Here is a 21,087-nt window from a genome sequence, read left to right as displayed (position 1 = left end):
TTTGCGTGCCCTGTCCGGTATTTGATAGTAAATTCATAATTGGACAGCCGGGCCATCCATCTCTGCTCTAGGGCACCAAGTCTTGCAGTGTCCAGGTGTGTCAACGGGTTGTTGTCCATGTACACTGTGAACTTAGAAGAAGCCAGGTAATGCTTGAAGCGTTCTGTGACCGCCCACACCACTGCCAGGAACTCTAGCTTGAAGGAGCTATAATTCTCAGGGTTTCTCTCTGTGGGTCTCAGCTTTCTGCTAGCATAAGCAATTACCCGTTCTCTGCCCTGCTGGATCTGGGACAGTACTGCTCCTAGCCCCACGTTACTGGCGTCGGTCTGGAGGATAAAAGGCTGGCCATAATCAGGGTAGGCCAGGATCTCATCCCCCGTGAGGGCCATCTTCAGCTGGCGGAAAGACTCCTCCTCCAGCTTGTCCCACTTAAAGGGTGGCTTCTGACTTTTAGTCTTTGACTGACCTAACAGGAGGTCCTGCATAGGGGCTGCCATTTTGGTGAACCCGGAGATGAATCTTCGGTAGTAGCCTACCAACCTGAGGAACTGCCGCACTTCCTTTATGCTGGAGGGTCTTGGCCAGTCCTTAATCACCGTGATCTTGTCAGGGTCTGGGGCTACTCCGTCAGCACTCACCACGTGTCCCAGGTACTGTTCTTTTGGCTTCAGTAGATGACACTTGGAGGGTTTCACCTTTAGGCCGAAGCCTGCCAGGGCATCGAACACCTCTGCCAGGTGCTTTAGATGGTCCTCATAAGTCTTGGAATACACGATGACATCGTCCAGGTAGAGTAGGACCATCTTGAAATTTCTGTGCCCCAGACAGCACTCCATCAGCCTCTGGAAGGTCCCTGGTGCGTTGCAGAGTCCGAACGGCATACAGTTGAATTCACTGAGACCCATCGGGGTGGTGAAGGCAGTCTTCTCCTTGTCTGACTCTGCTACAGGAACCTGCCAGTACCCGCTAGTGAGATCCAAAGTAGAGAAGAAGTTAGCAGATTTTAATGCAGCCAAAGACTCCTCTATCCTAGGTAACGGGTATGCATCTTTGTGTGTTATTCTGTTGACCTTTCTATAATCTACACACATCCTCATCGTGCCATCTTTCTTTTTTACAAGAACTAGAGGAGCTGCCCAGGGGCTACAGCTATCCCTGATCACCGCAGCCTCCTTCATTTCTCGTAACATACCCTTGGCATTCTGATAGTGTGCAGGGGGTACAGGCCGGTATCTCTCTTTTATGGGTGGATAGTCTCCTGTGGGGATTTGGTTTTCTACCCCCTTTACTTGCCCAAAGTCTAGCGGGTGTTTGCTAAAGACTCTTTCGTACTCCTGAACCACCCCGTAGACTCCCTGTTTTTGGTGTGAGGGAGTAGAGTCGGTGCCCACATGCAGTTTCTGACACCAGTCCTCCATTTGTTTCTTGGAGCCGTTACCCTCCTCTGGTTGAGATGGAGGCAAGGGTTCCACGGCCTTTACAGAGTTCTGGTTAACGGTGAACAATTTGGCTAGACTGGCATACCGGGGCAAGTATACTTCTCTTTCCCCAATATTTAGGATGCGGACGGGTACCCTCCCATGGCGTACATCGACCACCCCCCGTGCTGTCAAAATGGTGGGCCTACTGTCTGAGTAGACGGGTTTTACCATGGCTTGGTAGTCCCTTCCACTTAACCCGATTGCAGTCCGGCACCAGATCATCATTTCACTCTTTGGGGGCATGGCGATAGGGAACGGGTCACTCATCCTAACGCTACCAATCTCACCACCAGACAGTTCTACCTGTTGCCGCTTTATCAGGGCTCTGATCTCTTTTTGTAGGACACGCTGCTGGCTGGAGCTGGCATTCATTGCAACCTGCTGCAATATAGCAATTATCTCTGAAAGACAATTTTCAATAACGTTAGTACCCAAGGTTATTTTAGGGTGACTTTCACGACGGTCAATGTCCATTATAATCAGTCCTTGCGCCGGCAGTTCAACTTTACCAATTTTGATGGTCACCTCCTTGAACCCCACCTGCGGCACGGGCTGACCATTGCTGGCGATGATACTCAAGTCATTATCTGGGTAGCGGGTAATATCCGTGTCATTCCAGTATCGCTTGAAAAGTACATTGGGGATGGTGGTTACCTGTGACCCAGTGTCCAACAGTGCACTCATGGGAATGCCATCCAGTACCACAGGCAAGACTGGTCGTCCCCCCACATACTTGTCACGCCAGTTTGACGGGCCTGATGATCTTACGCCTGGGGGTTGGCCCTCTGCCCCAGGTTGGGCTCGTTTAAATTACACTACCTCGCAATATGTCCTGGCTGACTGCAGCGGAGGCAGATGGGTTGTCCATCCTGGTCGTAGCGGTCCGTTGGCTTCCCTCTGGACGGTGGGATTCTCTTCTGTCGGCGTCACGGGACGTCCTCCGGACTGGTAGCCGGCTGGATCTTTCCTGGAGAGGATACCTGTAACGACAGCACAGTCCTGGTTAGTGCGGCAACGCTTTTGGTCAGTTCTTGGACCTGATGGTGCAGGTCTGTAGACGGGGTACTATTCATAGTCTGTGCATTGGCTCCTGCAGGTTCTGTAGACTGGGGCGGCGCCTCCTGGTAATAAGTGATAGCAGGGCGCCTGGAGGCCGCAACGCCACCGGGTGCGGGTTCTCGGAGTACCCGGATGGCTCTGTCCTTAAACTGTGCAAAGTCTAACTCAGGGTTCTGCAGGGCCATCAGGCATAACTGGGTTTGGTGGGCGCTGGACAGCAGACCCTCAATGAATTGTTCGGTCAGCAGTTTATCTGTATTCCTCACACTGTCAGGGTCTGCCTGCTTAATGGCTGTCAGGGCATCTTGCAAATTCAAAGCATAGTCTCTTATACTGTCTTGGGCCCGCTGCTTGCACCCATAAAATCTCATTTTGATCTCTGCTGAGGTGCGGGTATCAAAAGTGTCCTTTAGACGGGCTAAAATCTCCTTCACGGTCCCCTTGTCCCTGACTGACCAGGACTTTACTTCTCGTTGAGCCGCGCCGGTTAACTGGCCTATCAGTATGCTCACTTTTTGTTCCTCCGTCAGGGGGTATACTTTAAACAGGCTATACAGTCTCTCTTTAAAGTCGCTCAGGGTATGCGACTCCCCTGAGTACTGGGGCAACCAGGCCGCTCCGGGGATGTAAGGCATCGTGAACAGCATTACTGCGGCAGCGGCCGCTCTGGCGGTGGCAGTTCCCTCCGCTTCCAACATCTTCTTCCCCCCAGTCAACCGTGGCCTACCTTCCGTTGCTTTTCTTCTGTAGGCCGCGGCTCCGCAGGTGACCGTCGGGGTTGAGGACCTTGCGTCGCGTCCTTGTGATGTCAGCGTCCGCTCGGCTCCTTTCAGGACCTTGCGCAGCGTCCGTGCGTAAGGCGGGGCTCCAGTTCTCGCGCGCTTTCGTCGTCCACACCCCTCTTCTTCCCGCGCGGCGTCCCAAAGATGGCGCCCAATGGCGGGAAAATGGCTGCGGATGGCGGGAAACGGCTGCGGATGGCGGGAAACTCCACCAAGGTAAGTATTACAGTCTTTCTTCAGGCACGCAGTACCCGTTGGTGGCGGGCACGAAATCCTGCCGACTACGCCAAAAGTTGACGCGCCCCCTGGGCCGTGTGTGTGTGGGGATACCCGGAACTGGACCCGTTGTGGATGCTGGGGGTTGTAGTCCTTGCGTGGCGGGGACCCGGTCCCGTGGCTCAGGGTGGTCAACCCAAATGGCAATCTATATGCTGAATGTCCGACTACGCCACCCATGGATTGCAGTCAGAGTGAACCGCTGCTGCAGGGCAGACCGCTGAGGCTGGTGTTGTGGGTGCAGCAGAGGATAGTACAACTCCCCACGGGAGGAGTATAGCCTCAGGGCAGTAAATAGGGATGTTGGTGGTGATGGTGCGCGGGAGCAGCAGTAACCACACGGAGTCTGACATGCAAGTCAGGGTCTTTACTGTTGGTGGTATTAAGGGACCCGTCCGGAACACAGTTTAACAATGGAGGCCTGGTAAGTCTGAGAGCAACTGGGAAATCCCGCTGGTCAGGGGGAGTTTGTAGGCCTACCGTGCTGACTTCACTCTTTGTCTGGAACTTCTCCCTAACTGGTCTGTCTAACCCTGCCCCAGATCCAGTTTATAAAGGGCAGATTTCTCCCCTCCCTGGACTGAGGCAGGAGGTGCTGCATGCTAATTGTCCCCAACCAGGGAACCTCACACCTGCTCTCAGACATGACATTGCTGCCACTGTGGCGACCAGACCTGGGGTGCCATATCCCCTCTGGGGAAGTGCTTTACCACTGTATGGCCCAGCCGGGTCATCAGCTTCAGACGGCATAGGCATGTCCTCCTCCTCCATCACTCTGTGCACGTGGAGGGCGTACCATTCACGCTCTCCCTTATGCCGGGTATAGGTAACCCTGTCGCCAGGGTATAGATCCCGTCTGGGATGTCCCTGTGGCAGGTGGCACTCCTCGTCACGCCGGTTAACGAAGAGATCCGTGGCCATTTGCGGCTCCCTGATGAAGCCCCATCCAGCTTCAAGGTCGAATTTGACCACAATCCCCTCTGCGCATGGACTGGGTGTTACAGGCTTGGTTTTGCGGGCCCGGGTTTTGGCCTGCATGTTGCGGGTCTCCATCATCTCCCAGCGCAACCACCGTTCCTGCCGCTCCGCCTCTAGCTTGAGCAGTTCCCGCCGGCAGTTCTCCTCTCTGCGTAGGGCCTCTGTTTGGGTCTCACTGGGGAATCCCATCAGGTCACCCGCCGGGTTTTCCCACCTATACTCCTCTCCTTCCTCTTTGCGGGCAACTGGGGGTACGGGAGCGGGCAGCAATGGGTGACTCTGGTTCTCAATTTTCGCGGACCAATCCCACTCGGTGCGTCCGTACACCCATTCGGGTGTGGGGGCAGGTGGTTCTTCTAGGGGGCCCTGGAGAGTGTCAGCGCTGTCGGCACCCGGGGAGGGATGCTGTTATTACCTGCTCCTGCGGCCGCTCCAGTACTGCACGTCACCTCCTGGTCCAGGACAGGCTCCTCCAGGGCTGGAATGCTGACAGTGGGACACAGCGCGGTCTGCTGCCGGGTCATCAGCTTCTCCAGCAGCTCATCCTTCCATAGCGCGACGGTGGCCTGCTGGGCCTCTTCCATCAGCCGGCCCAGCTCCTGTACCTCGTCGCGGAGGAACCCCATATCCTCCAGGGACAGCTTGGTCAGGACCCCCTCCAGGTTGAGGGAAGATTCAGTTGGCTGCAGGCCACAGGCGGGAGTCTGCTGCTTGTCTCCGTCCATGTTGCCTGCCGGGTGCGTTCTGTCTCCACTACTTGTGACCCCGCCCTGTCTGTAAGGTTTTTCTTCTCCTCTCCCATTTCTGGGGCGGTTCCATGGCAGCTTGCTGTCGGCCACACCTGGGGGCCGCTTCCCCAGACTGATGGACAAGTCTAAGTATATGGCCACAGGTGCATGGGGCGGGCTCCGCTTTTGGCGCCATTCTGGGACCCGGCCCACGATGGGAGGTTTCTTTTCTTCCTTTATCACACACATAATGGCGCCCGTTCTTCTGGGGCAGGCACAGCATTCAGTGTTAAACACAGTCTATAGGCGCACGGGACCCGTGATAATGGGTCGGTTCATCCTGTTCGTGACGCCAAGTATGACGCGCCCCCTGGGTCGTGGGGTACTCGGCAGCCGGGCCGGTCGATGCTGGGGGATGTCAAGGTGGCAGTGACCCGGTCCGTGACCCAGGGTGGTCAATTAAAGGGAAAGTAAAAGGGGAATAAAGTTTTGAGAGATAATATTCGTGACGCCACCTGTGGTATGCATCTATATGGGGCCGCCGCTGCGGTGCAGATCCACTGGAGCTGATGGTGATGCAGCAGAGTTGGTTCAGCTCTCCACAGGCAGAGCTAGTCTCCAGGGCAGTGTAGATGATTTGAAGAGTAGGTGTTGTCGGCAGGGACAGTGTCGTGCAGGGTTGAGAGCGCATGTCATGAACAGACAACACATTAATGGCGGTATCCTCTTAGCTTTACTTGCGGTTTGTCAGAGCAGACCAGGGCACAGGTACTAGCTGGTAGTGGAGGTCCGGGCAGCCTGGAAGCAAGTTGGGGATTCACCTTGCCAGGTGGAGTTGTAGGCTTTCCCTCTGTGCTATTCTCTTTGGCTCTGCTGCTTGTAGCTATGCTGCAGCCCTTGCCCCTGAGTAAAACGTCTTTTTTCTCACCCGTATGGCAGGCAACTCCGGCCTTCTGTAAGTGTCGCTCCCACGTGGCGGTGCTGGGCCCTATGATGCTGCTGAGCCGCCGGGCGTCTGGTGGGGCCAGGAGACCTGCAGTCTCCTGCCCTCTGGATCTTGCTGCTGGGCCTTCAGTGCCCCACAGTGATGGACTCCGGTGTCCGGTTCCTTTGCACTTCTCTCCTGAGGCGAGCTTTTCCACAGCTCCCTTCCTCAGGTCCTTCCTCATCGCTGTCCTGTCTTCAACTCCTCTCTACTCACTCTCACTAACCCCGCCTCCAGATTCCAAGGGGAGGAGCTCCCCTTTCTGGTCTGGAGCCAGGAAAGTGTTGTATGCTGGTAAACTTGATTAGGGGACCCCTCCTTGCTCCCAGGCACGGCATCACTCCTTGTGAGGGAGGCAATGCCACTGTGGCAACCGGACCTCTGGGGTGCCACAATTGCAACATTTGGGAGGCTGGGCGAGGGAGGTAGCTCCCTCTCTCTTCATATCAGTGACGTTATCGTGAAGGCACAATCGTTCCCATGGTGACCCAAAGTCATCATGATGACCTCCAGGTCACCAAGCTATGGAAAGCCTCTTAGACTATGCTCAGTGCATGATCTAAGAAGCACTAGCACAAGCATTGCAATGCACTAGTGCATTGCAATGCTTTATACCAGCAATAAAGTGAAAGTTCCATAGAGGGACTAAGTAAAAAAGTTTAAAAAAAGTAAAAAAAAATAATTTTAAAATATAACAATTTAAAAAAAAAAAATAATAAAAAAATTAAAAAAATTAAACCAATAAATACACATTTTATGTAAAAGAAATAAACAAAAAAAGTACACATATTTGGTATCGTCGTGTTCAGAACGACCCGATCTATAAAACTGTCACACTAGTTAATCCCTACAGGGGGCGCCGTAAAAACAAAAAAAAATGACAAACTATGGCTTTTCATCATACTGGTGTACAAAAAGTGAAATAAAATGTAATCAAAAAGACAAATGTAATTAAAAATGGTATCGCTGAAAATGCCATCTTTTCCCGCAAAAAACATGCTGCCATACCGCTTCATCAGCAGAAAAATTAAAAAGTTATAGTTCTCAGAATACAGTGATGCAAAACTAATTATTTTTTTCTATAAAATAGTTTTTATTATATAAAAGCGGCAAAACATAAAAAAATTATATAAATGTGGTATCACTGTAATCGTACTGATGCAAAGAATAACGCTGCCTTTTCAATTTTACCACATTCGAAATGACATAAAAAAAAACAAAAAAACAATTCTTAAATTGCTGGTTTTTGTTCATTCTGCTCCACCTGAAAAATTGGAATAGAAAGCAATAGGAAGCAATTAAAAAAATGTCATGTGCCTGAAAATGGCACCAATTAAAACATCAACTCGTCCTGCAAAAAACAAACCCCTACATGACTCTGTCAGCAGAAATATGGAAAAATTATAGCTCTCAACATATGACGATTCAAAAACTAGTTTTTGGGGAAAAAAAGTGTCTTTTAGTGTGTGAGAGCAGCCAAACATAAAAACAACTATATAAATCTGGTATCGCTGTAATCCCACCGACCCGAAGAATAAAGTCGTCGAATCACTTATACTGTACGATGAACAGCTTAAAAAAATAAAACTAATTCTTGACCTACTATTGATTTGCTCATTTTGCCTCCCAAAGATCGCAATAAGGCGCTCTACGCTGAGCACTTACATCGGGGTTTCCGTGTAAATCTGTGAAATACGTGATTCAGATGGAACCACCAGTGAAAGATTGCCTATAATGAGGCAGATGGAGGCACTGTGGAAGCCACCTGTGATACGGTGCTGTTCGTTTTTCAAGGCTTGCATAAAAGCGCAGTCCACCACACTTTTGTGCACTTCTGAAAAGGATACCGCTGAACAGAGGCCAGACTGGGTCCAGAGTAAATCTGCTGCCTCATTAAAGTGAATGGATCCCTCGAGGGTTTCATCTGAATCACGTTCTGAATCATTCGGAGATTTCGATGGAAACCCCGATATAAGTGCTCAGCATAGAGCACAGGATAAATGTGATCCAAAATTTTATGTAAAATGTTCCCAACAAAAGCTTCAACTCTATCCACAAAAAAAGCAAGTCCCCACTCAGGTCTGTCCCCCTGTCAATGGAAATATAGGGGGCTTCCACGTTACTGGAAGTACAAAGGCTTTAGAAAAGCGTTATGGCTTCTCGCTCCCCAAGATAAATCCACCGAATTCTGTGCTTCCAAATGCCCCTCTCCCTTCTGAGCCCCAGTGTACCTGAACCACATTTAGCGTCCACATGTTTGGCATTTCTGTATCAATCAGAGCGTGCGTAATTTATGGCTGCGTGTCTCCAGAAGCATGAGCTGGGCATAGTGTACTGGGCAATACAATGTACTGGGCTCTACAATAGCAAATTTGCAATTTTCACTCAGCAACATCCACTGCTGCTTGTTTCTGGAAAACACCCATGGAGTCAATTCATCACTGTCACGGGTGTGTCAGATGTAACAGCTAGTTGTAGAAGGTCACTTCGTTTGGCATTACAGACGCCTTCTTAAATCTGTCTTACTTTAGGACCCAGCGGCTACCTCCCTCCTGCTCTGATTGACACCCTGGGCTGGGTGTTTAAATACTTTCAGTTTGCTGCAGGGAGGTGTGAAGCCCAGCTGTGCTTGGTATCACAGATCCTAGAAGGGTGTATTGAAGGATTCCTCCACAAGAGGCCCCCATAACCATTCACACATCTCCACCATCCACCTCAGACCACCAGAGGGAGCCCGTTAGGGATATAAAAGGGAAGGTGGAGCCAGGCAGCAGTCAGTCTAGACTGGAGTTGACAGAAAGCAAACCTGTTGAGAGAGTTCCTGCAGTGCAAAAGCCTGAGAGAGGCCAATCTACAGTGGAGCACGTTCCAGACTCAGTTGTAGCTCAGAGAGGTGAGCTTTAGGTGTGCCGGCGCCATAAGATCGGTGAAGCGCGGCAAGCTGCCGTTAGTGTGAGTAGCCTATTGAGGGCCCGAGTAGGCCGAAGGAGAGTAGAGAGAGTTAGTTCATAGGGGGTAGAGGAGCTTAACTAGCTCACCCCGAAGAAGCAGTTACCGGACACCGGGTCCGAAGCTTACCGGGATCTCCATGACCCAGTAAGATAAACCGGAATCCCTGCAGAACTACAAGTCCCAGGATCGCTAAAGTGCTGATACGTACCAGAGCCAGGAGACACGTAGGCCCCGTAGGTCGGGAGCGTGCACTCCAAGAGAAGGCCCTACCACAAGGTCAGCCAGCGCAGGACAGAGACAAAGTTAGGCCTAGCTCCAGGCAGGTCAGAAACTTATTACGCAGCAGCAAGAACCAGGAGGCCCAAAACCTGCTCATTGGGGAGGATCCGGACATACACCCTTCACCCTACAGTGCTCCGGGGAGTGCCTGAATTTCCATCAGTAAAAGGTACTGAAGTGACTTTTGTGTCCATCCCTGTTCTTGCTCCGACTCGACTGAGTCTCCTTGTCCTGCATCCCCGTTCTTATACTGCCCTGAGGCCCAGCTCCACCTGTGGGGAGCTATACCATCAAGCTGCCTTATCATCAGCCTCAGTGGACTGCGCAGTGCTGGTGATCCTCACCAGAAGCCACAGGTGGCGTCACAAACTCTTTTATAAACTCAACCAAAAACACCAACCCTTTTACAGGAGAGGCCCAGGGTACGGGCCCGGGAGCCGACCACCGCGACATCCCTAAAGACCAGGCTAAAGGCCCGGGTACCGAGTTATCCCCATTCCTCTGGGCTAGTCAGAGGGACCGGTGATATTCACATGTTCCCTTGTGAAGGTTTGGAGCTATTGCAATCTGCTTACTTCCTCTGTGGTGCTTGGAGGACGTTTGATGTAATATCTTTGAAGTCGGCTCAAGCTAAGTTTCTTCCCCCTGTGTTTGTCTCCCTTGTTGTCTTTAGTTTATAGTGGGGACTGACCAGTGCTCATCCCCCTTCCCTATCCAGGGCCTAGGGAAATAGGGTCATTCTGCTTTTATAGCAATTAGGGGCTCTGTATATGGAGTCCGAATATTATTCTAGAAAAATCTGTGCTCCAGAAGGCAAAGAGCTCTCCTTCCATTCCGAATCTCACTGTGTGGGTAAGCAGTAATGTACAGCCACATATGGGGTATTTCCACATTCAGCAGAAATTGTGTGACATATCTTGGTGCAATTTTTACCCATTTCCCTGGGTTAAAATGTAAAATCTGGGGCTAAAAGAATATTTTTGTGGTAAAAATGTAATTATTTTTTTTTAATGACCAATGGTATAAAATTCTGTGACACACCTGTGGTGTCAATATGATCAGTACACCCTTAGATGAATTCATTTAGATGTGTAGTTTGTAAAATATGGTCACTTACGGGGTGCGGGATGTTCTGGCACCTAAGGGGCTCTTTCAGTGGGTCATGGTACTTGCAAACCATAACAGTAAAATCTGCACTATAATATGGCTCTCCTTCCCTTCTGAGCTTTGCACTGTGCCTCAAAATTATTTCCCAATTACATGTAGGATATTGGCGTAGTCAGGAGAAATTGCACAACAAACTGAAAGGTCCATTTTTTCCTATTAGCCCTTATAAATATTAAAAACTTGGGAGTAAAACAAAATTTTAGCTGTAAAAATATAATTATTCTTTTCCCCTTCTCCAATGAAAGCTCCACCTGAGAGAGGGTATCCACCCACCAAGGACAGGAAACATACTGAATAAAAGGGCAGTACCTCTCCTCCACATCAGTTTTGGTTTCCTGTCCTTGAGGGAACCTACAAGGCACCAGGAAAAGAGCAAGTGAAGGGATTCTATTCTCTATTCCCGATATAAAAAAAGACAGATGGCACCTCCAGGACCGCTTCCCCTCATCAATATGGTGGTGACATTGTTGCGTGGGACCCTGCAGGTGCGTCCCACCCTGGAGCGCAGTGGACTGGTTCCTCTTTGTTTGGCGATGCGTTCCACTTTGGAGCGCATCACTTTATTAATACCTGCGCCTTCAGTCCTGTCACATGAGCACTGTGGCGCGCCACATAGTGCACCGGAAGTGGCGCAGTGCTGGTACTGTTGCATGATACCTTGCGGGTGTGTTTCACGCTGGAGCGCAGTGGACCGGATGTTACATGCTTGTCCCTCCCCTTCCGGTTCCCCTCTGTTCGGCGATGCGTTCCAGTTTGGAGTGCATTACATTGTCAATACCTGCGCCTTTAGTCCGGTCACATGAACACTGTGGTGCGTCACATAGCGCACCGGAAGTGATGTTTTTTGTTTGTAATTGGCGCTAAAAGTGAGCATATTTAAAACGCCACCCATTATCTAAGCATGCAGCACAGCACATGTAACTCCCTTTTGGATTTTGTTTTTGGGAATCTTTTTATGCTGTGCTAATACAGCGGTCCCTTTTCCCTCACTATCCCCTGATGAGTGACTAACGAAACACGTAGGGAATGGGAAACTTTTTGGGACATGTGCAATAGATCGCCGGCTCATCCATCTATACATGAAATATTTCTTCATGGGTAATGTGTGGGTAATTTCCCCCCCCCCCCCCATTTGTTTGTATCTCCTCTGTGCATTGTGCCTCTCTGGATGAAAAACGTGCTAAGTGGGGATCTTCTTGTGCTTTGAGTAAGGCTATACTCCAACTATCGGTGAGATTGTTCCTTTCTCATTTACTTATATGTCACTGCCATATTGCTGGGGGGTTGCAATACTGGGTAAGCTCACCCTTCCCCCCCTGGGTTTGTGACTGATGTTTATATGTGTCGTTTGTTGGTTTATCATGTCTATTGTCTATTTTTTATTGAGCCATTGGCCATTTTTAACATATAATCATTAAAAGTTATATTTTAATATACCTTCTACTGTGCTAGATTTACACCTCCAGGACCATAATCAACCTGAAAGGACTGAACAAATTTCTTGTCTACAGGCCCTTCACGATGGAGTTCATAAAATCGGCCATAAGGATGCTATTTCCAGGTTGTTATATGAGTGTGCTGGACCTGAAGGACGCCAATTACCACGTCCCAATCCATATGGTAGATCAACAATTCTTGATAGTAGCCTTGTGTATAAACAAACAAATCAGGCACTTTCAGTACAGAGCTCTATCCTTTGGCCTGTCTATGGCCCAAGGGTATTTACAAAGATCATTCTGGAAGTCACAGCGCATCTTCAGGAACACAATACCCTAATAATCCCATACCTGGATGATTTTCTGGTTGTCAGCAGATCAGTAAAGCACTGCAATTATCAACTAATAAGAGTCACAACCAGCCTGACCATGCTATGATTGATGTGACGCGCCCCCTGGGCCTGTGGGGAACCCGGAAGCGGGCCTTTTAGGATGAATGCTGGGGGTTGTATTCCTCGTGGCGATAACCCGGTCTGTGCCCAGGGTGGTCAAATTAGAGGCAGGGTTATTGGTATGATGATAGTCCGACTACGCCACCCGTGGATTGCGGTCAGTGGGGACCGCCGTTGCAAGGCAGACCGCTGAGGCCGGTGTTATGTGTGCAGCTAAGAATGGGATGACTCCCCACGGGAGAAGTACAGCCTCAGGGCAGTTAGTGTGGATGATGGGAGTGATGGTGCACGAGCGCAGCAGGAATAACTCAGAGTCCGTGCAGTGCAGTTCAGGGTCTTTACTGGTGTTATAAGGCAGACCCTCCCGGGAGTACTGGTTAGCAGTAGGGGCCCGGTCAGTCTGTGAGCAAGTAGGATCTCCCCTGGCCAGGTGGAGTTGTAGGCCTCCCCGTCTATCTGCACTCTTTCCTGGCTACCTTGCTGTATGCGGGTAGAAGTAGCCCACGTCCCTGAGTATACCGTGTGGTGCTCACCCGTATGGCCGGTGACTTGGGGCCTTCTGTTAGCCTCCGCTCCACGACGGCGGTGCTGGTCCCTTGCTTGTGACCGTGCCTCCGGGCTTCTATGGCCAGAGGACCTGGAATCCCCTGCCGGTTGGATTCTGCTGCTGGACCTGGATGTCCCCACAGCTTCGGACTCCATGTCCGGTATTAGTGTCTCCAGCCAGGGCGAGCTATCTGGCTTCCAGCCCCTGGCTCTCACTCCTGCTCCTACAGAGCTCCTGGTTCTTCCTTTCCCTGTGTCTGCTGTCCTCCAGACCAGACTGCGTCTCTGTCTGGGACTCTCTCTCCTAATCCCGCCCCAGACCCAGTTTATATGGGCAGATTCCTCCCCTCCCAGGTCTGGGCGGGCGGTGTTGCATGCTTAGGGCTCCTGACCAGAGAAACCTCCCACCTGCTCTCAGACGTAATATTTCTATTACTGTGGTAACCAGACCCCTGGGGTGCCACAGATGCTAAATCTGGAAAAGTTAAAACTGGAACCACAGAGGGTTCAGTCTTTCTTAGGGCTTATCTTGAACTCAAGAGAGCAGACTTGCCTTCTACAGGAAGGAAATAAGAACAAAGTGGTGACACTAGTTTCCTCTGCAGTCACAAAACCTGTTGTTAGGAACTGACCTGGTTGGAATAGTGGTATTGCAACCACTAGGGGCAGACTGGCAGGTAGCATAGTCAGGAGAAGCCAGGAATCGGGACACAGGTAAGCAGTTTACTCTTGAAGGATTTAGCAGATAGCGTAGTCAGGAGAAGCCAGGAATCGGTACACAGGTAAGCAGTATAATGTTGAAGGATTTACCAGGTAGCGTAGTCAGGAGAAGCTAGGAATCAGTACACAGGTAAGCAGTATAATGTTTGTGTGAAGAAGCAGGAGAAGGGAAAGCTAGACTAGAGGCTAGGAGCTCAATAATCTCACAAGGAGGAGGTGCCAGTCCAGGTTAGGATATGCAACCAGGACCTCACAGGATTAAGCCAATCTGGAGCAACACGGGGTGGAGCCGCTCAGGAACAACATAGTTACTAGAATCTAGTTAGCCAGGAACTGTCCAGCAAGCAGAATAGCTCAGAGGGAAGAGCTGCCGCCTGGTGTACAAGAGCTGCTGGATTCAAGTCCTGACACCAGTTATGACCCTAAGAAAGGCAGTATCACTACTAGGAACAATGATCTCTTGTAATCCAGCAGTTCAGTGGGCCCAGGTACACTCCAGGAATTTGCAGCAAGACATTTTAGAAGGAGAAAAAAGGCCCAGGAGCTGTTTAGAGAGGAAGATAACACTTTCCCCAGTAACTATCAATTCCATGACATGGTGGTTGGAATTACAGAATTTGTCACAGGAAGTCCCTTGGTCCTATCAGTTCAGGGATATAATCATGACAGACGCAAGCTCAGATGGATGGGGAGCACATCTGAGGGATTGTGTAGTCCAGGGAGTCAGGTCAAAGACCAAGAGAGATTATTCCCCAAATATGAAAGAGTTGTTGGCAGTAAATAATGCGGTGATAAAATTCCTTTCCCCACCTGCAAGGGAGTCATGTTCGCATCATGTTAGACAACTGGACAACAGTTGCCTACATCAACCATCAGGGGGGCACGAGATGTTGCCCTCTGATGTTGTTGACAGAAGAGATCTTTCGGTTTGCAGAACAACATCAGCTGACACTGTCAGTGATACATATACAGTAAAAGGGAAGGAAAACGAAAGAGCGGACTTGCTAAGTTGAAATACATTAAGGCAGGAAGAATGGGAGCTAAGTCAGGTGGTAATCCAACAGATTGTAGAGCACTGGGGACATCCAGAGATAGACCTGTTTGCAAACAAGCGAAACAGGAAAACAGAAAACTTCTGCTCTCTGAATCCAAGGGAGGAACCCTAAGCCATAGAGGAATTTCAACCTGGCCTATACCTTCCCCTATTAATGTTGATTCCCCGAGTTCTGAGCAAGGTCAGAAAGGAGCAAGCGATGATCATTCTAATTGCTCCTTTCTGGCCCAAGAGACAATGGTTCACATGGATAAGGATAATGTCCATATTGGATGCATGGGTCCTTCCAAATGTTCCGGATCTCCTCAGCCAGGGTCCTGTTTTCCATCCCCAGAAGTCGGGCCTTTATTTGACAGCCTGGAGTTTGAAAAGGCATTATTGATCCAAAAAAGGTTTCTCCCCAAACTTAATCTCTACTCTGCTTAAGAGCAGAAAACCAGTAACAACTAGAATATATGGTAGAACATGGGCAAAATTCTTGTCTAGTTCGGGGCAATCCTTGAAGGGTAAAATTCCTATAAAGGCCATATTAGAATTCCTCCAGAAGGGTATGGAAATTGGATTTTCTACCAGCACTCTTAAGGTGCAGGTGTCGTCCCTAGGGGACTTGTATAATCATAATTTGGCAGCAGATAGGTGAATCATTAGATTCATCAAAGTATGTGACAGATCCAGACCGATACCTGCCCCAAAAATGCCTCCCTGGGATCTAAACTTAGTCGTGGAGGCGTTAACTAAGCCTCCCTTTGAACCTCTAAAAGAATTACCAGTCAGGACATTCATCTTAAAAACAGTGATATTAGTGGCCCTGACTTCAGCCCGCAGAATCAGCGACATACAAGCACTATCAGTTAACCACCTGTTTGCACAAGTCTCTGAAGATAGAGTTGTATTAAGACCAGACCCAGACTATCTCTCAAAAGTGACCTCCAAATTCCATAGGAGCCATGAAATTGTTCTCCCCTCTTTTTTTAGTAATCCTAAGAATGCAGAGGAGCAGAGATTGCACACCCTAGATGTTAGAAGGGTTCTGGTAGAGTATTTGGCTGCAACAAAACAGTGGAGGAAGAGTGAAGCCTTGCTCGTTTCCTTCCAGGGAATTAGGAAGGGCCTCAAAGTAATAGGGGGTACCATAGCTAGATGGATCAGGGACGCTTTTAGCTTAGCCTACTCTTCCAGTAATGTGTCAGTTCCAGAGAACTTGAAGGCTCATTCCATCAGGGTAACCTCCTAGGCTGAGAAGGTGGAAGTGTCTATCGACAGAATGGTCCTCTCCTTCCACCTTCTATAGACATTATCATCTTGATCTGCCTTCCTTTGCTGATCTATCATTTGGGAGAAAGGTGTTACAAGCGGTGATTCTTCCCTGAGGTGTACTTCTATATAAATCTCTCAGGTGGTGCTGTCATGGGAGAAGGGGAAAAATCGTAGTTACTTACCAGTAACTTGATTTTACAGAGCCCATGACAGCACCCTTGTATTCCCTCCCTTTTATCACTGGTTGGTTTGCACTACGTATGGGTGTATAGTTAGACATGTTTAATTGGTGATGGTTGAATTAATAACTGTCTGGAGGTCCTCTCATGCTCCGAAATCCAACTGATGAGGAGGAGAGGTACCGCCCTTTTAGTCAATAGGTTTCCTGTCCTTGATGGGCGGGTATCCTCTTTCAGGTGGTGCTGTCATGGGCTCTGTAAAATCCTGTTACCAGTAAGTAACTAAGACTTTCTTCACCGCCTAATGGTATAAATTTCTGTGAGGCACATGTATTGTCAATATGATCATTGCACCCCTAGATTAATTAATTGAGAGGTGTAGTTGTAAAATAACATCACTAATGGGGAGTTTCTGCTGTTCTGGCACCTCAGGGGCTCTGCCACTGTGGCATGGCACCCTCAAACCATTCCAGCAAACTATGAAATCCAATATGGTGCTTCTTACCTTCTGAGCTTTCCACTGTGCCTCAAAAGTAGTTTTCAACCACATATGGGGTATCTGTGTACTTTTTTTGTGAAATAAAAAATTTGGGGTAAAAAAAAATTTTTGTTGGGAAAAATGTGATTTTATTTTCACGGCTCTACCTTATAAATATCTGTGAAGCATCTGGGAGTGCAAGGTGCTCACCAAACATCTACATACATTCCTTGAGGGGTCTAGTTTCCAAAATGTGGTCACTTGTGGGGGGTTCCTTTGTTTAGGCACATTATGGGCTCTCCAAATGCAATATGGCATCCGCTCTCAATTCCAGCCATTTTTGCATTCAAAAAGTCAAATGGTGCTCCTTCCCTTCCAAGCCCTGCCATGCACCCAAACAGTAGCTTTCGCCACATATGGCATATCGGCGTACTCAGGCGAAATTGCAAAACAAATATTGGGGTCCATTTTCTCCTGTTACCCTTGTGAAAATAAAAAAATTGGGGCTAAATAAACTTTTTGTGAAAAAAAAAAAGTTAAATGTTCTTTTTTTTCCTTCCACGTTGCATTAATTCCTGTGAAGCACCTGAAGGGTTAATAAACTGTTTGAATGTGGTTTTGAGGACTTTCAGGGGTGAAGTTTTTAGAATGGTGTCATTTTAAGGGCATAAGAATTACATTTTGAAAATTGCGAAATTTTCAAAATTTTCACAAAACTTTTGATATTTTCACAAATAAACTCGTCATATCGAAAAAATTTTACTTTTATCATGAAGTACCATATGTCACGAGAAAACATTTTCAGAATCACTGGTATCCGTTGAAGCGTTCCAGAGTTATTACCGTACCAAATAAATTGACACTGGTCAGATTTAAAAAATGAGGCTCAGTCATTAAAGTACAAAATAGCTCGGTCTTTAAGGAGTTAAAATTATCCCTCATGCATACTACTGGTTGTTTTTTACAACTTACCAGATATACTGCGGTAACAAGTTATTGTTACCCCTGCATTTGTTGACTCAGGTTCCACCTTAGATCTCTTTGACAGTGATTTTGCTACCTAGTGTGTCAACTCTCAGTCATCCTATTGAAGTATCCGCAATTGATAATTCTCCCCTCACACAAAGTCATTTTATTTCTAAAGTTGAGAATGTGTGCATGAGCGTGGCAGTGTTAAACACAGAATCAATATATTTTATGGTCTTTCCTACATTAACCACTAAACACAATCCTTCCATCAATTGGGACAGTCGCGAGGTTGTCTTGGGGGAATTTTTGCTTTTCCAATTGTTTATCTAAATCCCTGGCATCTATGAGATCTCTTGTTCCAGATTTTAGTCAGGATTTTGAAGATGTTTTTTCAGAGATTGAATGTGACGTCCCCCCCCCCCATAGGTCATATGATTATGCTATTAAATTCATCCCAGGGTGAGGCCCTTCTGTTTGACCAATGCTCCTGCTGTACTGCAGAACTTCATAAATTATAATTTTTCTTCTTCGGTGGGGGTAGATTTGTGGTGATATACTTGCATGATATTTTGATTTACTTAGGTTTTCCTGAAAAGCATCGGGAGCATGTTAGAAAGGTGCTTCAGGTTCTTTGTGACAATCATTTGTTTCCCAAACTAGAGAAGTGTCAGTTTGAAGAGCAGCAGATTCAGTATCGACAGCGCATTATGGAGGCTAGGGATGGTGTACCAGAGAGCTGGAATGAGTTTTGGAATCCAGACGTGTCAGACGGCGACTTCAGTTTCTCCTTAAGTGGAAGGGTTTGGTCCGTAGGATAACTCCTGGATGGATGCTAAAGACCTACATGCCGATCGCTTAGTGAGGGAGTCACTGTGGGGATCTCAGGTCCAGTGGCCCCTCCTTGAAGGGGGGTACTGTCATGCTTCTGGATTCGAACCCTTGATTTTGTGGTCGGCATCTCTGTCCACTGAGCAACAGCTTATACAGTGGGGAAAAAAAGTATTTAGTCAGCCACCAATTGTGAAAGTTCTCCCACTTAAAAAGATGAGAGAGGCCTGTAATTGATATCTGTCACGGGTGTGTCGCCACGAAGATCGTCACGAGTACACAGCCTGACTTCTCGCAGCTGACTTGTTGGTGCTTTGTGTTTTTCGGCAGTGAGGGAGTTAATTCTCTCTCTCTCTGTGCTAGACGAGGTCCAGCCTCGCCCAGCTGCAATCAATACTGCTGTAGTGAGACTCCTTCAAATGCCTGCTGGTCTGTTTGGGAAGTGTCGGTGAAAGCATTTCATTCAGACTAACAGAGCGGATCGTGGTGTTTGGAGTTTCTGAGATAAGTGTATTTGGAGTGTTTTTTCCCTTCCTCGCTTTATCATTTATCTCCTTTCCCGTTGGTGTTCCCTCTGTTGTAGTTGTGTAGTTGTTGTATGCAAGGTGGTTTTGGTTTTTCCCTTGTACTGTCTCGTTCGTCTAAGTACTGTGTGTGGGCATTTTATTACTTGTCCCCTTTTGTTGTGATCGGGGTCCTTCTCAGGACTAGATTACTTAGGTGCAGGGATCCTCAGGAGGTAGGGGTTACGCTGGCGGCCTGGACCTCTGTACCTTTAACAGTACCTCCAGGTTGAGGGACTAGTCAGGGCCCCAGCTTAGGGTCAGCTTAGGCCCCCTACCTCCAGTATACAGAGACAGCGTGACATTTTCACCGACCCACTTAGTTTTTCTCCAGCTACCATGGATTCAGTAGCCGGTCTAGCTCGGCAGTTGCAGAGTTTGTCCATGGAGCTGGCGGACGTTAGGTCCAAGGTTTTGCATCCTCAGGAGCAAGCCGGACCAGAACCTAAAGTAGCTCTCCCTGACAGGTTCACTGGGGGGCGGGACAAGTTTTTTGTTTTCCGGGAGGCATGCAAGTTGTACTTTCGGCTGCGGCCTCGGTCATCGGGGAGTGAAGAACAAAGGGTGGGAATTGTCATCTCGCTCCTACAAGGGGACCCACAATCTTGGGCGTTCTCTCTTCCCCCGGGCTCCCCGGCTCTCCAGTCAGTGGATAGGTTTTTCGCTGCTCTGGGACTCGTATATGATGACCCAGATCGGATCTCCCTTGCTGAGTCTAAGTTACGTAGGATCCAGCAGGGAGATCGTCCGGCGGAGGAATTCTGTTCGGAGTTCCGTAGGTGGGCCACGGACACCCAGTGGAATGACCCGGCTCTTAGGAACCAGTTTTGTCATGGTTTATCTGACAAATTACAGGATGTGTTGGCACAGTATGACTCTCCCGCGTCACTGGAAGCCGCTATGGCCCTTGCTATTCGCGTTGACAGACGGCTTCGGGAGAGGTGCGGGATAACTCTACCCCCTGTGATGACTCCACCTCCTACAAGGTCCCCTCATATGGTGGTTCCCCTGGTCAGTCCAGAGGAGCCTATGCAATTAGGAGGGACATCATTTCGGGGGAGGGGACCGGTGGTGCGCCATAAGACAGGAAGGTGTTTCTTCTGCGGGAGAAAGGGACATTTTATTGGGGGGTGTCCATCCCGTCCCTTGCAGAGTGAAGAGTCGTCGGAAAACTGTTGATCCCAGGTTGTGTGGTGGACGGCAATCTGGGAGTAGGTATTTCGTCCCTAGGTTCGTCTCAGTTTCTCGTACCGGCGGAGGTGGTGGTGGGTACGAGAACTGAGAGGATATCTGTTCTTCTGGATAGTGGGGCCGGGGCTAATCTGGTTGATGCTCGGTTTGCCCGGGTTCAAGGTATGCGATTGAGTGAGTTGGCTAAACCCATCCCCATATTCTCGATCGATGCCAGGCCTCTCGGTCAGGGAAGTTTTTTGCAAGCTGTGCATGACGTAAAACTTCAAGTGGGGGCGATACATAAAGAACTGTTGTCTTGCTACGTGTTGGAGGGTCTTCCCACTCCTATAGTGGTGGGCCTTCCTTGGTTAGCTAAGCATAACCCGGTTATTAATTGGCAAACCAGAGAGATAAGCCAATGGAGTAAATTCTGTAATAAAAACTGCATGAACACGGTCATCGGTGCGGTTACTCCTTGGGTCTTACCTCCATTTCTGGCGGACTTTGAGGATGTATTCTTGGAGAAAGGGTGTCAGGAACTACCTCCTCATCGCGAGTATGACTGTTCTGTAAAACTGCTCCCTGAGGCCAAGTTACCTAAAGCTAGGTTGTATAACCTTTCTGGTCCTGAGAGGCAGGCCATGAAGGATTATATTTCAGAAAGTCTGGCTAAGGGGCATATTAGACCTTCATCTTCACCGGTGGCTGCGGGGTTCTTCTTTGCTAAGAAGAAAGATGGAGG

This window comes from Phyllobates terribilis, unplaced genomic scaffold, assembly GCF_046119375.1.
Source record: "Phyllobates terribilis strain yellow unplaced genomic scaffold, ASM4611937v1 Scaffold_4__5_contigs__length_816908805, whole genome shotgun sequence".
NCBI lineage: Eukaryota > Metazoa > Chordata > Amphibia > Anura > Dendrobatidae > Phyllobates > Phyllobates terribilis.
This window is presented reverse-complemented; position numbering follows the sequence as displayed.